The sequence below is a fragment of the Azolla caroliniana genome, unplaced genomic scaffold (genome assembly GCF_043228905.1).
Source record: "Azolla caroliniana isolate FFs.n. ecotype wild unplaced genomic scaffold, voAzoCaro1.0.p SCAF_15, whole genome shotgun sequence".
Taxonomy (NCBI): Eukaryota; Viridiplantae; Streptophyta; class Polypodiopsida; order Salviniales; family Salviniaceae; genus Azolla; species Azolla caroliniana.
The window spans coordinates 12,756,016-12,770,637 of record NW_028230450.1 but is presented as its reverse complement, the minus strand read 5'-3'; positions in this window follow the sequence as shown (position 1 = coordinate 12,770,637).

Here is a 14,622-nt window from a genome sequence, read left to right as displayed (position 1 = left end):
CTCCGAGTATCACCGAATGCAAGGATGTCTCCTCCACGAAGAAGTGTTGGTCGATCTCAACATCACCGATTTTCACCCGCACATTCGGGCAAGCCCCATGTAGCTCTTCCATGGCATGCGTCGCCGCTCATATTTTCCACCCGTGCTTGGTGTTGATTGGCCACTTGCCCTTCTTGTAGAAGTCCATAGACATCAGGTTGATCTCCAAACCGTGGTCTACCAATGCCACCACCGGCTCCTGAACGTCCCCGATCCTAACCGGGGTCTCCATACTAGCTCTTGCCCAGTGCAGCTTTGAATAGTGGCTTTCCACCAACTCGTCTTCCAGGGCCATGTCTTCTAGGTGCGTCGTTCGCACCTCAACCGGCTTCTCCGGCTCCGGCTTTGTCGAAAGCCTTTTTCGCTTCACTAGGTCCACTATGGAGTCATGGAATTCTTTCTTGGCGATCCCGAGCACTTCCCTCAAGGACCTTCTGCGGGTCCGTCGCTCTTTCTATCTCGGTACTCAACCGGTAATCGACTTTCTTTACTTTATCCAATGTGCCGGCAGCACCAACGTCATTCTACTTCGGCCCGGATCGGGTCTTGTACCGTTGCAAGGGTCTGGCTCCTCTGGTTTTTCCCGCACGCTTGTCTTCTACCAGAACCTCGTAGTTCTGGCACGCGGCTTTCACAAAGCCGGTCTTTTCTTCGACCGGATCGCTCCACCCGGTGACCTCCCAGACCCGTCTTTCCGCACGTTCCGCTTCCTCCCTTCTCAACAACATGCCGGCGAGGCCTTCTAGCACCACTGGCCAGATCCCAGAGTCTTTCGTCTTCCAGCCTTCATCACTCCATACCCGGATTCCTGTCGACGCCGAGTAGTGGATGGTCTCCGGGTGGCGCGCCGCCACTTCTTCCATCAGCCTCTTCATTCCTCCCCGCCCAATATTCAGCTCCAGGGCTCTCCGGGTCTCGCTAGCGTGCACCCTCTCATTCCATAGGTACACTACATTAGTCCTTATTGCTTCTGTGAAGTCCACGCAGTCCTTCCGGACTTGACTAACCGCATCACACCACAAGCACCAATGCCCACCCCGAGGCCTTCGGTCGTGAGGCTGCTCGCCGTCGTCCCTCCTCGCTTGTGCAATCTGGAGGTCTTGTACCATCTACGTCAGTTCTTCCAGAGCTGCTCCGCCGGACGGGCCCTTGACCATGCAGGACGAACCTGTCTCAAGCCAATCTCGGGTTTCCTCCTTGCGCGCCGGCAAGGATCCCTCGAGGTTTCTTGCCGCAACCGCTCCTGCCCCCGACGAGCCCTTGTCGACCCACTCACGTTGTTTGTCGAAACAGCCGCAGACCCCTTTTACCATGGCCCAATCGGCCACTGTCAGGAATAGTACTAAAGCAGAGATGGAATTAGTACTAATAAGAGAAGTACTATTAGTACTAAGAGGACGGGACTGCGTGAGATTCCCGAGAGAGGAAGTGAGAAGAGGAGAGAGAGATAGCGAGGATGAGAGAGAGAGAAAGATGATGACAACGGCTAATATATTATGTGAAAAGATAAGTACAAAGCGGCTAAGAGGCTTAAGACTGGTGTTGAACCAATTTGGTTCAACATAATGTCTAGTGCCTTCTTTTATAGTGTTGTCAGGAGTAATCCTGAAACTTCTAGAATGTTCTAGAGAAATCTGGAATATACATTACTTTCTTATAATAAAACATAAATGAAAATAATATCTTATGAATTACAATAGATGGTGTGATGGTTAAGAGCTCGACCCATATACCATAAAGTAATGGGTTCGAGTCTTGCCATATCATGACACTATCTCCCCCTGAAAGACGACGAGTGGAACGAGTCGGTGCTGATTGCAAACCGGGTTTGTCCGGATACTTTCGGTGGAAATCAGCAAGCAGATCCTGAGCATTGACAACATGCTCGACGGGTTCCCAAGTGCGTTCGCTCGGACTATAACCAAGCCAATCAACCAAATAATAAAGTTTGTTGCGAATAAGTTTGGAATCGAGGATGGCAGCAACTTCATACTCCGGGCTGGTGTCCAACTCGAGCAGGGGCGGCGGTGGTGTAACACGATCGGGAATGGTGTTGGCTTTATAAGGTTCAAGAAGAGCACAATGGAAAACTGGATGTATCTGAAGCTGCAGAGGGAGATCAAGGCGGAATGTGACATCATTAACCTTACCCGTAATACGGAAAGGACCGAGTCGTCGATAATCCAACTTGTCGCATGGTCGAGTAGTCTTGATGTGACGACGTAAGAGCCATACTTGATCTCCGATGGCAAAAGAGGAGGGAATCCGATGACGATCCGCGTAAGTCTTCTATGTTTGTTGAGCATGACGAAGATGAGTCGAGAGATCTGTCTGGATCTTGCGTAGTCTCTCCAAATGATCCCTGGCACGAGGATTGGTAGGTAGTTCCGGGGTGTCGATCACCGACCAACGAGGATGAGAACCGGTATAAGCATAGAATGGGGAGACTCAAGTCGAGGAGTGAACAACATTATTATACGCAAACTCCCGCAAAGTGGAGAATGTCGACCCAATCGTCCTGCTGATAACTCAGGAAACACCGGAGATATTGCTCCAGCATTTGGTTTGTTCGTTTCGCCTGCCCATCGGTCTAAGGATGGTAGCCGGAGGAGAGGTTGCAAGAGACCTTGAGCATCTTGAAGAGATGCTGCCAAAATTTGGAGACAAATTGCGGTCCTCAGTCATTGATGATACTGTCTGGGAGGCCATGATGCCGAAATACCTCACGCATGACTAGGGCGGCGGTTTCCTCGTTAGTGATGGCCTTAGTACACGAAATGAAATGTGCCATCTTCGTATATCGATCAACAACGGTTAAGATAGCATCGAACCCCTGCGAGACCGGCAGATCTGTGATAAAATCAAGACAAATAGACTACCACGGCTTACTTGGAATCGGTAAGGGTTCCAACAAGCCATATGGATGGTGTCGTGGCATCTTTGCTCGGCAGCAAGCATCACAAGTCCGAACGTAGTCGTCAACAAAACGGCGCATGTGGGGCTACCAAAAAGATCGTTGCACTAGCTCCAACGTCTTAGTACTACTGAAATGTCCCGCTGTATGGGTGTCGTGACAATGCTTGACGATTTGAAGGCGACAGAAGCAATCGGGGACATATAGGCGCTTTTTAAAGAATAACAAACCATTATGATATTCGAATTGTCGGTAGTCAATACCTGGTTGTTGAGACTGAGAACAGGATGCCCGAGAAGTATCAATGTGCGCCGGGATGTCTTGACCAAAGCTATCTGTCTTCAAGTTTGCACGTATGTCATCGGTAATCCGTGAATCCATCGGGGTGTGAAAAATCCGTGTCGTGTGCAATCGTGTTGGTCCCAAGATTACTTGCTTTTGATTATCAAATGTTGGATCCAGGATGAGGTGCAAGATACGAACGTCGTGATAGTGCATCTGCTTTTCCTTGCTGCTTCCCCAGTCGATATGTGATTTTGAAGTCGAAATGCGTGAGGAATTGCGCCCATCGAGCTTGCCGTCGATTTAGTACGCGAGCGTTCTGGAAATAAGCAAGATTTTTATGATCAATAAAGACAATGACCTGATGTGGAGAGCCCTCTAAGAAATGCCGCCATTGCACAAATAAATCCACGATGGCTAATAACTCCTTGTCATGTATTTCGTAGTTGATTTCCGTGACATCGAATTTGCGCGAATGGAAAGCCACCGGATGCAACTCTTCTTTATCTCGTTGTTGAGAAAGGATGCTACCGAGAGCGAAATCTGAAGCGCCGGCCTCCATGATGAATGGTTTTCTGGTATCCACATGAGCTAGAATCGGTGCTGATGTAAAGGCTTTCTTAAGATGCCGAAAAGCCATATCTGCTTCAATGGACCAAAGAAATGCTTGGCCCTTCTTCGTAAGTTGTGTGAGGGGTAAAATAATCTTCGAGTAATCCTGTATAAACTTACGGTAGAAGTTAGCAAAACCTAGAAAACATTGTACATCTCGTACCGACCGTGGAATTTGCCACTCTAATACAGTTTGGACTTTAGCTGGATCCATGGCGATGCCCTTTGAGGAGATGATGTAGCCTAGAAATTCCACTTGCTTGCAGTCAAAACTACATTTTTCTAGCTTGGCATAAAGACCATTCTCGCAGAGTCGTTTTAGTACTAATAGTACATGAGAATCGTGCTCTTGCTGGGTCTTCGAATAAATCAATAGATCATCCAGATAGATGATCAAATAGATATCCAAGAGGTCTCTGAATATATCATTTGCCATGTGTTGGAAGACTGCGGGTGCATTGGTTAAGCCGAACGGCATAACAGTATACTCGAAATGCCCATATCGCGTGCGAAAGGCAGTCTTCCATTCATCTTCCGGTCGGATCCGCACGAGGTTATACGCTCCTCGTAGATCGATTTTGGTAAAAAACTTGGCACCATTAACTCACTCCAAAAGACTTGATATAAGAGGAAGTGCATACCTATTCCGGATGGTGACCTTATTCAATCCGCGGTAATCAACGACGAGACGAAGTGAGCCATCTTTCTTCTTGACAAAGAAGATGGGTGCACCGGCCGGAGATTTCGAATGACGGATGAACCCGCTTGCCAAGTTCTCCTCTATGTAGGCTCGAAGGACTTCTAACTCGGTGGGTGACAAGTTGTAAATTGGTCCCCATGGTGGCTCGGTTCCTAGTTGTAAATCGATGGGACAGTCATAGGGACGGTGATGAGGAAGGGTACCGGCTTTTACCTTGTCAAATACATCGGCATAAGGATGATATTTTGTCGGAAGTTGTACTGAGGAGTCCTTCTTAATAGTGCTGGAAGGATGTACTGATATTGCAAATAGGAACATTGCCTCCTTGTGTCCTTCTTCGCGTAATTGATAGAGTGAAATGGTCGAAACTCGGTGAGTAGATTCTTGGGGTGGTCGATATCGGACTTCTCTTGTTCTCCAATCTATGGCTGGATTATGTAACTCAAACCAAGGTAATCCCAGGACAATGGGATGCTTTGGACTACTAATTATATTAAATGATATTACACACACAAAACTACCTAGGACAACTTGAATGGGTTCTGATTCTTCTACAATATTCCCGGAAGCAATGGGACGACCATCAATAACTACTACAAATGCGGGACAATGAAGTTTTCTTAAGGATATCTGAGAAGCTTGGGCAAAATTTCGATCCATGAAACAGGAATTAGCTCCGGAATCTAAAAGTGCTAGGAAGGGTACTGGAGGAGTACTTTTAGTACTAACAATGACTTGGGCTAGGAACACATTGCTAACTTGCTTAGAGGGAATGGAACCACTAATAGGTTGTACAGATCTAGGGCTGCTGTCCAACCAAACGGCTCCTATTTTGGCTGGACTCAATCGTTTAACTCTTCATCTAATTGACTAAGGACTTCAAATTTATTTGAGATACTTGGGCTATTAGTACTATGAATACTATATGACACCCTATTAGTACTATTAATACTATCAGACACTCCGAAGGGAATAATTGACTCGGGTTTAGTACAGGCGACGATTTGATTTACCTGTCTTTTTGGCCTATGAGGACAATTGATGGCGATATGCCCTGGTCCACCACAATAAAGACATAATCGATTGGCACGTCGTCGTTGCTTTTCTTCTTCCGATAACGGGCCGCGTTGACACATGGTGTCAATCTCCATCGGTGTCGGAATATTGGCTTGAGGTACATCGCGTGCAAACGGTTTAGCTGTGACTGAGCCGTATGTGGGTTCCGGCCGAGAGCGTGGTATTTGTAACTGACGTTCCGAACGCCGTTCGAAAAGGCGGTTGTCGCATCGGACCGCTCGACTGATTGCCTCCGTAAGAGACTTTGGTTCCTCGGGGAAGGTTAAAAGCAAGTCTTTGACATCGTTGCGCAAGCCGTAGCGAAACTGCTCCATGAGGGCCTGATCATCCCAGGGGATATCTGAGGCGAGTAGACGGAAATCTACCGCGTAGGCCGAGGCTAGACGATCGGCTTGACGCAATCTTCAGATCTTGTTGATCGTCGTCCTGATGTTGTCGGTATCTCCAAAGCAGGCTTTAAACTCACCAATAAAATCTTCAAAGTTATTAAGCAAGGGTGATTGTTTCTCTAGAAGTGGAGTGAACCATGCCAAGGCTGAGCCGCTAAGTAACGTGCCTATTAGGCCGACTCGAGATGCATCAGTGGGATATCGGGAAGGATGCATCTGGATGACTAAGCGTACCTGATTAAGGAATCCCCGGAATTGCGATCATGTTCCATCAAATTTCACAGGAAGTCCAATCTTGGGCTCTTTATGAAATCCTTGGGGACTTGATCCTTGTTGTTGCAACGCTGCTTCGAGTTGTTGTACCCGTAACGCTAACTCGCCATGTTGTTGTTGCGTTTGTTGTTTTTTGAGAGCGATTTGTTGCAGATCCCCTATCAACCGTTGGTTTTCTTGTTCCAGGGCAACAAACTTTTCTTTTAGGCACTGTAACTCGGAGAAAACGGATTGATATTCTTGGGCACTAACAGTAGCTATAGTATAGGGAAAAGGGTAGGAGGAAAGGAAGAAAAATTGGTTCAAACTGTCAGGAATAGTACTAAAGCAAAGATGGAATTAATACTAATAAGAGAAGTACTATTAGTACTAAGAGGACGGGATGCGTGAGATTCCCGAGAGAGGAAGTGAGAAGAGGAGAGAGAGATAGCGAGGATGAGAGAGAGAGAAAGATGATGACAGCGGCTAATATATTATGTGAAAAGATAAGTACAAAGCGGCTAAGAGGCTTAAGACTGGTGTTGAACCAATTTGGTTCAACATAATGTCTAGTGCCTTCTTTTATAGTGTTGTCAGGAGTAATCCTGAAACTTCTAGAATGTTCTAGAGAAATCTAGAATATACATTACTTTCTTATAATAAAACATAAATGAAAATAATATTCTATGAATTACAATAGATGGTGTGATGGTTAAGAGCTCGACCCATATACCATAAGGTAATGGGTTCGAGTCTTGCCATATCATGACGGGCGTTAGCCCATCGCCCGTCTCCAATAGGAGACCCACTTGCTCCCGATCTCGTACGTCCACAACTTTGATGAATAAAAGGACGTGGCTCGTGTCCAGTACGGTCTTGTCCAGTGTTGAGAGGTGTGTGAAGCGTTCCTCAAACTCTCGAAGGAGTGTTGACGCATTCCTCCCCTTTCCTGGGGTCTCCACCCAATCCATAAAGTCCTGCTTTGATAACCGAAGTGTGTCATCAAGCCCGTACTGTTCGAGGAGCTGCGCTTCAAATTCCCCCCAGGTTCGGCATCCAGCCTGCACCTCAAGCACCTCTACGTGGATACCCGAGGGAACCCAGCCAAACGCCTCTCCTCCGGGATGTCTCTCATCACCATTTCGGCTCGGTAGGCCACCAAATAACTCGTGGCATCCTTCCCATCGAACCGGCCTATTGTGCCAACAGTTGCTTCGATGGCCCTGTCGAGGGCACCCCTACCCTCGCGAGCACTTACTATCCGATCGACTGCTACCGCCATGGCTTCGACGAGCTCTGATCCCCTCATTTTCGATTCCTCTGCCGCCTTAATTCACGTCGGGTTCACCAAATATATGTCGTGTTGTAACGGTCTCGCGTATAAAATAAGGCGGGACCGCGGGGGCCCTGAACCGAGGAGCACGAGAGATGAGAGGGGGAGAGGTTCGTAGAAACATAGAGAGACAGAAACGAAAGTATCAATTCCAATAACAGTATAGATTACAGAGCTTGCAATGTTACAATTGGCAAGCCGGTGACAGACTCAACACAGACGAACACACGCACTGAAATACGCAATGGAGCCTCTACTGGAAGCACGCGGGCTTTCACGTAGGAGAGGCAACCAACCTAACCCAAAATCCCTACAGAAACAACAATGATGGTGGAGGAGAGAGCTCAGTTCCCAATCCAACAACACTTTGTCCTCTCAAAAACGCGCGATCCCTACTCAGGCCCTTTTCCTCTCCTTTTATAGCACAAGGAGAGAGAGTCGTTTACAAACTGTTAAATCATTGTTATTCTCTATCCTTTCGGACAAAGATCCTCTTTGATTCCCTACTTAATGAATTCGTGCTACCTAGGATAATTACATCGCCAACCTGTACTTAACTATGTATGTAAATATATCAAAACATGTGCCTGTGTGTAAGGGCCGGTTCATGCACACCATCCACCGATTCCTCCTAGGGACGGTTTTCTCCACGACATTGTAGAAGAGTCAGAGCCAATTAATGTTGTCCTAGATGATTTGGCATGTGTAGTATCATTCAATATAATTAGTAGTCCAGGACATCCCATTGTTTTGGGGTTACCATGGTTCGAGTTACACAATCCGGGCATAGATGGGAGAACAAGAGAAATCCGGTATTGACAACCTCGAGAAGCTGCCCATAAGGTTTCGACCCTTTCGCTACATCAACTGCACGAAGGAGGCAAGGAATCAATGTTTCTATTTGCAGTATCAGTATGACCTTCCAACACCACTAAAGAGGAATCCATAGTTCAACTTCCAGAGAAGTACCATCATTACGCCAACGTGTTTGATAAGGTACATTTGATAAGGTACAATCCAATACTCTTCCTCACCATTGACCATATGATTGTTCCATTGATTTACAACCATGAAAAGAGCCACCATGGGGACCGATCTACAACTTGTCACCAACCAAGCTAGAAGTCCTTCGAGCCTACACAGAGGAGAATTTGGCGAATGGGTTCATTCGACATTCGAAATCTCCAGCGGGCGCACCCATTTTCTTTGTGAAGAAAAAGGATGGATCACTTTGTCTCGTCATAGATACTGTGGCTTAAATAAGGTCACCATCAGGAATAGGTATGCACTTCCCCTTATCTTGAGTCTTTTAGAACGGGTTAATGGTGCAAAATTCTTCACAAAGATTGACTTACGAGGTGCATATAACCTCGTACGGATCCGACCAGGAGATGAATGGAAGACCACTTTTCGCACCCGATACGGGTACTTCGAGTATACGGTTATGCCATTTGGTCTCACAATGCGCCAATAGTCTTCCAACACATGGCAAATGATATATTCCAAGATCTCTTGGATATTTGTTTGATCATCTATTTGGATGATCTACTAGTTTATTCGAAGACTCAAGAAGAGCATGATTCTCATGTACTATTAGTACTAAAACGACTTCGAGAACATGGTCTTTATGCAAAACTGGAAAAATGTAGTTTTGACTGCAATCATGTGGAATTTCTAGGCTATGTCATCTCCTCGGAAGGCATCTCCATGGATCCAACTAAGGTCAAAATAGTGGTAGAGTGGCAGACTCCCCGTTTGTTGCGAGATGTGCAATGTTTTCTAGGCTTCACAAATTTCTACCGCAAGTTTATATAGGACTACTCAAAGCTTATTTTGCCTCTCCCACAGCTTACCAAGAAGGGGCAGTTGTTTGTTTGGTCTAAGGAAGCGGACACGGGTTTTGTAAGTTTTAAGAAAGCATTTACATCAACTCCTATTCTAGCTCATGTTGATATGAAAAAACCGTTCATCATGGAGGCAGACACGTCGGATTTCACCCTTGGTAGCATTCTGTCACTATAAGGCGATGATGAAAAACTACATCCTATGGCTTTCCACTTACGCAAGTTTGACGCCGCCGAAATAAACTATGAGATACATGACAAGGAGCTATTAGCAATAGTTGACTCTTTTGCACAATGGAGGCATTTTTTAGAGGGATCTTCTCATCAAATCATTGTATTTAGTGATCACAAAAACCTTGCCTATTTCTAGAATGCTCGTGTATTAAATCAACGTCAAGCTCGGTGGGCCCAATTCCTCACTCACTTCGACTTCAAAATTACAAGGGAAGGCAGATGCATTATCGCGACGCTCGTATCTAGCACCTCGTCCCGGTGATCTAGCATTCGATAATCAAAAGCAAGTCATCCTAGGACCATCACGACTACAAGCAACGTGGGTTTGTGATACTCCATTGGATTCTCGTATTATCGAGACCATATGTGAAGACTTGAAGACAGACGCTTTCACTCAAGACATTTCGGCGCAAATTGATTCCTCGTGGGCAACCTGTTCACAGTCACAACAACTAGGTACGGATTATCGACAATTCAAATGTCATGATCGATTACTATTCTTTAAGAAAATCTTGTATGTTCCCAATGGTTCTTGTCGCCTTCGAGTAGTCCAAAATTGTCATGACACATATACAACGGGACATTTTGGTAGTACTAAAACGTTGAATTAAGTACAACGATCATTTTGGTGGCCTCATATGCGACAATTTGTCAAAGACTATGTTTGGACATGTGATACATGTTGTAGAGCAAAGATGCCAAGACATCATCCATATGGTTTATTGGAACCATTACCACTTCCAAGCAAGCCGTGGCAGTCCATTGCTCTAGATTTTATCACAGATCTTCTAGTTTCAAAGGGATTTGATGCGATCTTAACAATAGTAGATTGATATACTAAGATGGCACATTTCCTGTCTTGTACTAAGGCAATCACTAGTGAAGAAACCGTCGAAGTTGTCATGCATGAGGTAATTCGGCATCATGGCCTCCTGGATAATATCATCAGCGACCGTGGACCTCAATTTGTCTCGACATTCTGGAAGCATCTCTTCAAAGTGCTTAATGTCACTTGTAACCTCTCCTCCGGCTATCATCCTCAAACAAACGAACAAGCAGAACGAACAAATCAAATGCTGGAACAGTATCTTCAGTGTTATCTAAGCTATCAACAAGATGATTGGGCGGATATTCTCAACTTTGCCAAATTTTCTTACAATAACTCTATCCACTCATTGACTAGGGTTACACCATTTTATGCTTATACATGCTATCATCCTCAATGGTGTGTACTCGAAACTCTAGAGTTATCCACAAATCCTCGTGCAGTGGATCATTTGGAGCGGCTACGCAAGATACAAGTAGATCTATCTACCCATTTACATCAAGCTCAACAAACACAAAAGGCTTATGTGGATCATCATCGGCTTCCATCTTGTTTTGACATTGGAAATCGGGTATGGCTATTACGACGGCATATCAAGACTACTCAACCATGCGATAAATTGGATTATCGATGATTAGGTCCTTTCCGTATTATCAAAAAAATTAATGATGTCACTTATCGTCTTGATCTACCTCCACAACTACGGATACATTTGGTTTTTCATAATTCTCTTCTCGAACCCTATCGCGTCAACACTATCCCGAATCGTATTACACCACCTCCACCCCTGATCGAGCTTGAAGCTAGACCGGAGTACGAAGTTGCTACCATCCTCAATTCCAAGATTGTTCGCAACAAGCTCTATTATTTGATCAATTGGTTGGGCTATAGTCCAAGTGAGCGTACTTGGGAACCAGTCGAGAATGTGGTAAATGCTTGAGCTCTTATTGAGGACTTCCATCGGTAATATACTGACAAGCCAGGTCCTACTCATTGTCTTAAGTGGGGGGAGTAGTGTCATGATATACCATGGTATGGCTTCAAAAAGATTTTGAACCCATGACCTTGTGTCACATAAGTTGAAGCCTTACCATTAAGCTATAGATTGTAATACAAAAATAATTATTTCCATTTATTATTTCACTCCATGCATATTCTAGATTTCTTTGGAACATTCTAGAAATATCAAGAGTACTCCTAAACATACTATAAAAAGAGGCACATGGCATTATTGAGAACCAATTCGGTTCAACACCAGTCTTAAGCCTCCTAGTTGTTCATGTATCTTTCTTCTTATAATATAATATACTTCTTGTTGTCATCATTATCTCTCTCTCTCTCCTCTCACATGGTTCTCACAACTCTTTCCCTTCTTAGTACTAATCCTTATTCTTCTCCTCTACTTTTAGTACTAATTCTCCTTTCCTCTAGTACTATCCCTGACACATGGCCGATTTCACCTCGTTCAAATCGAGAATGAACATTCAACCGTCTCTTCGTCCATTAACTATGAGTCGACCATCTTTCTCGATGAAGCATCCTTTGTTGTTGAAACGAACTTACATGCCTTGCTCCAAGATTTGATTGACCAAGACATTCTTGATGCAATTGTTTTGGCTATTGTTGCCGAATGGAACGTTGCGGATGTGTCGAATGGGATGTGTGGTGTCATCTCCCATCTCTATGTAGCCGGGTCGGTCCGGCGGTCTTAAGTCACGGAACCACTCTTGGTGTGACGTCATATGATGCGAGGCGCCGGAGTCGACGAACCACACGTCTTCCGAGTTGAAGGTGCTTGTGGAGTCGGAGGTCGTCATAGAATTCGCTCTATGTCTCATTACGAATAGCCCACCATAGTCCTCGTATTCGAAGTTGGTGGCGTAATTTGTGAGTTGTCGGCTTGTTGAAGCCAATTCACTTCTCTTCGCGGTGGCCGATTTTGCCGCAATTGTTGCAAGAAGCGGGCCTCGCTTGCCGACCTTGTTCGGCATGGAAGCTCCTCCTTCTTCTGAAGGTTCCTTGATGACTTTTGTCTTGTTGTCGAAGGTTTGAATTCCCTTCGTGTGATGGGTCGAATCGACCTCTTCTACCGCCTTGACCTCGTCGTCGGCCACCATCTGAATTCGAGAAGAACATTTGTCCTCCCGACGTCTTGGTCTTGGTTCGGATGTGGTTCTCTTCGACCAATAGCATTGATTGAAGTTCGAAGAATGCAGAAGGGTTTTCCCTCACTAAGATTGTCGTCCTGAACGGGTCGAATCGTTGTGCGAGGCCACCCAAGCATACTTGAACCATCTCGTCTTCGTCGACGTTTATGTTGATGGAGCCAAGCGAGTTGCAAAAGCTCTTGATCTTGGTGGTATAGTCCGACATGGACATATCTTTTTGTTGTATGTTGTTCAACTCTTGCCGGAGTTGAAGCTTGTGTGTCGTCGTATTAGCTGCGAAAATCTTCTTGAGATTCGCCCATGCCTATTTAGGTGGCTTGAACGTGGCTAAGCATGTGATCATGGACACATGTTGCCAAGAAATACATGACTCGACTCGCTGCTTGCGCCCATGTTGAGTAGTTAGCATTCTTTGGGTTGGGTCGATTTTCTTGTGCATCGTTGATGTAGCTCCAATACCCTTGGCCGACTAGGTATTGGTTCATCTTGTACTCCCAAGATGAATAATTGCTCCGGTCTAGCTTTTCACTAGGGAGTGAGCTACCCATTTGTATGTTCATGTTGTTGTAGTGTCTTTTTATTTTTTGCTTTTTCTTCCTTCGATCACATACACGTGGTACGTAGCGGCACTACGGTAGCGGATAGCCGGATTTGTCGTCGGCGTCTCGAACACACAATCATGAAGTCGGGTGGGCTTAGTGGATGTACTAAACCACACACTCTGATACCATGTTAATAATTAGGTAATTAACTAGGGTTAATTAGAGTCTAATTATGTAAGTATTGATAAAGCAGCGGAAGATTATGTGATTTGTGTGTGTATGTGTGTATGTGTGTGAGAGGAAGAGAGAGAGGAAGTTACACTTATGAGTTAATTCCAACTCAAACGTATATGCACACTAGTGGGGAGAGTTATATTGTAGTGTGTGTGTGTGTGTGTTATAATGGACACATACATATTCTATGGACTATTTATGCAAATACTCAAAAGGTTTTAGTGAACCCTAAAATGTATCTTTGATACAAATTGTAAAACTAACTTAATTATGTCTATATTACAACTTATTGGAAATAATGATGTGTATTACAATAATTTATTAAACAAAGCGAAACTCAAAGGTGTTTTCCATTCATGCAATCTTTAGCATTTAGAGCAAGGACACGCAAAGCCCTCAACCTATGCGATACATACACACATACTTACGCACACACATAGACACATACATACATACATACATACATACATACATACAATACAATACATACATACATACATACATACATACATACATACATACATACATACATACATACATACATACATACATACATACATACATACATACATACATACATACATACATACATACAATACAATACAATACATACATACATACATACATACATACAATACAATACAATACATACATACATACATACATACATACATACATACAATACAATACAATACATACATACATACATACATACATACATACATACATACATACATACATACAATACAATACAATACAATACATACATACATACATACATACATACATACATACATACATACATACATACATACATACATACATACATACATACATACATACATACATACATACAATACATACATACATACATACATACATACATACATACATACAATACATACATACATACATACATACATACATACAATACATACATACATACATATATACATACATACATACATACAATACATACATACATACATACAATACAATACAATACATACATACATACATACATACAATACATACATACATACATACAATACAATACAATACAATACAATACAATACATACATACATACATACATACATACATACATACATACATACATACAATACAATACAATACAATACATACATACATACATACATACATACATACATACATA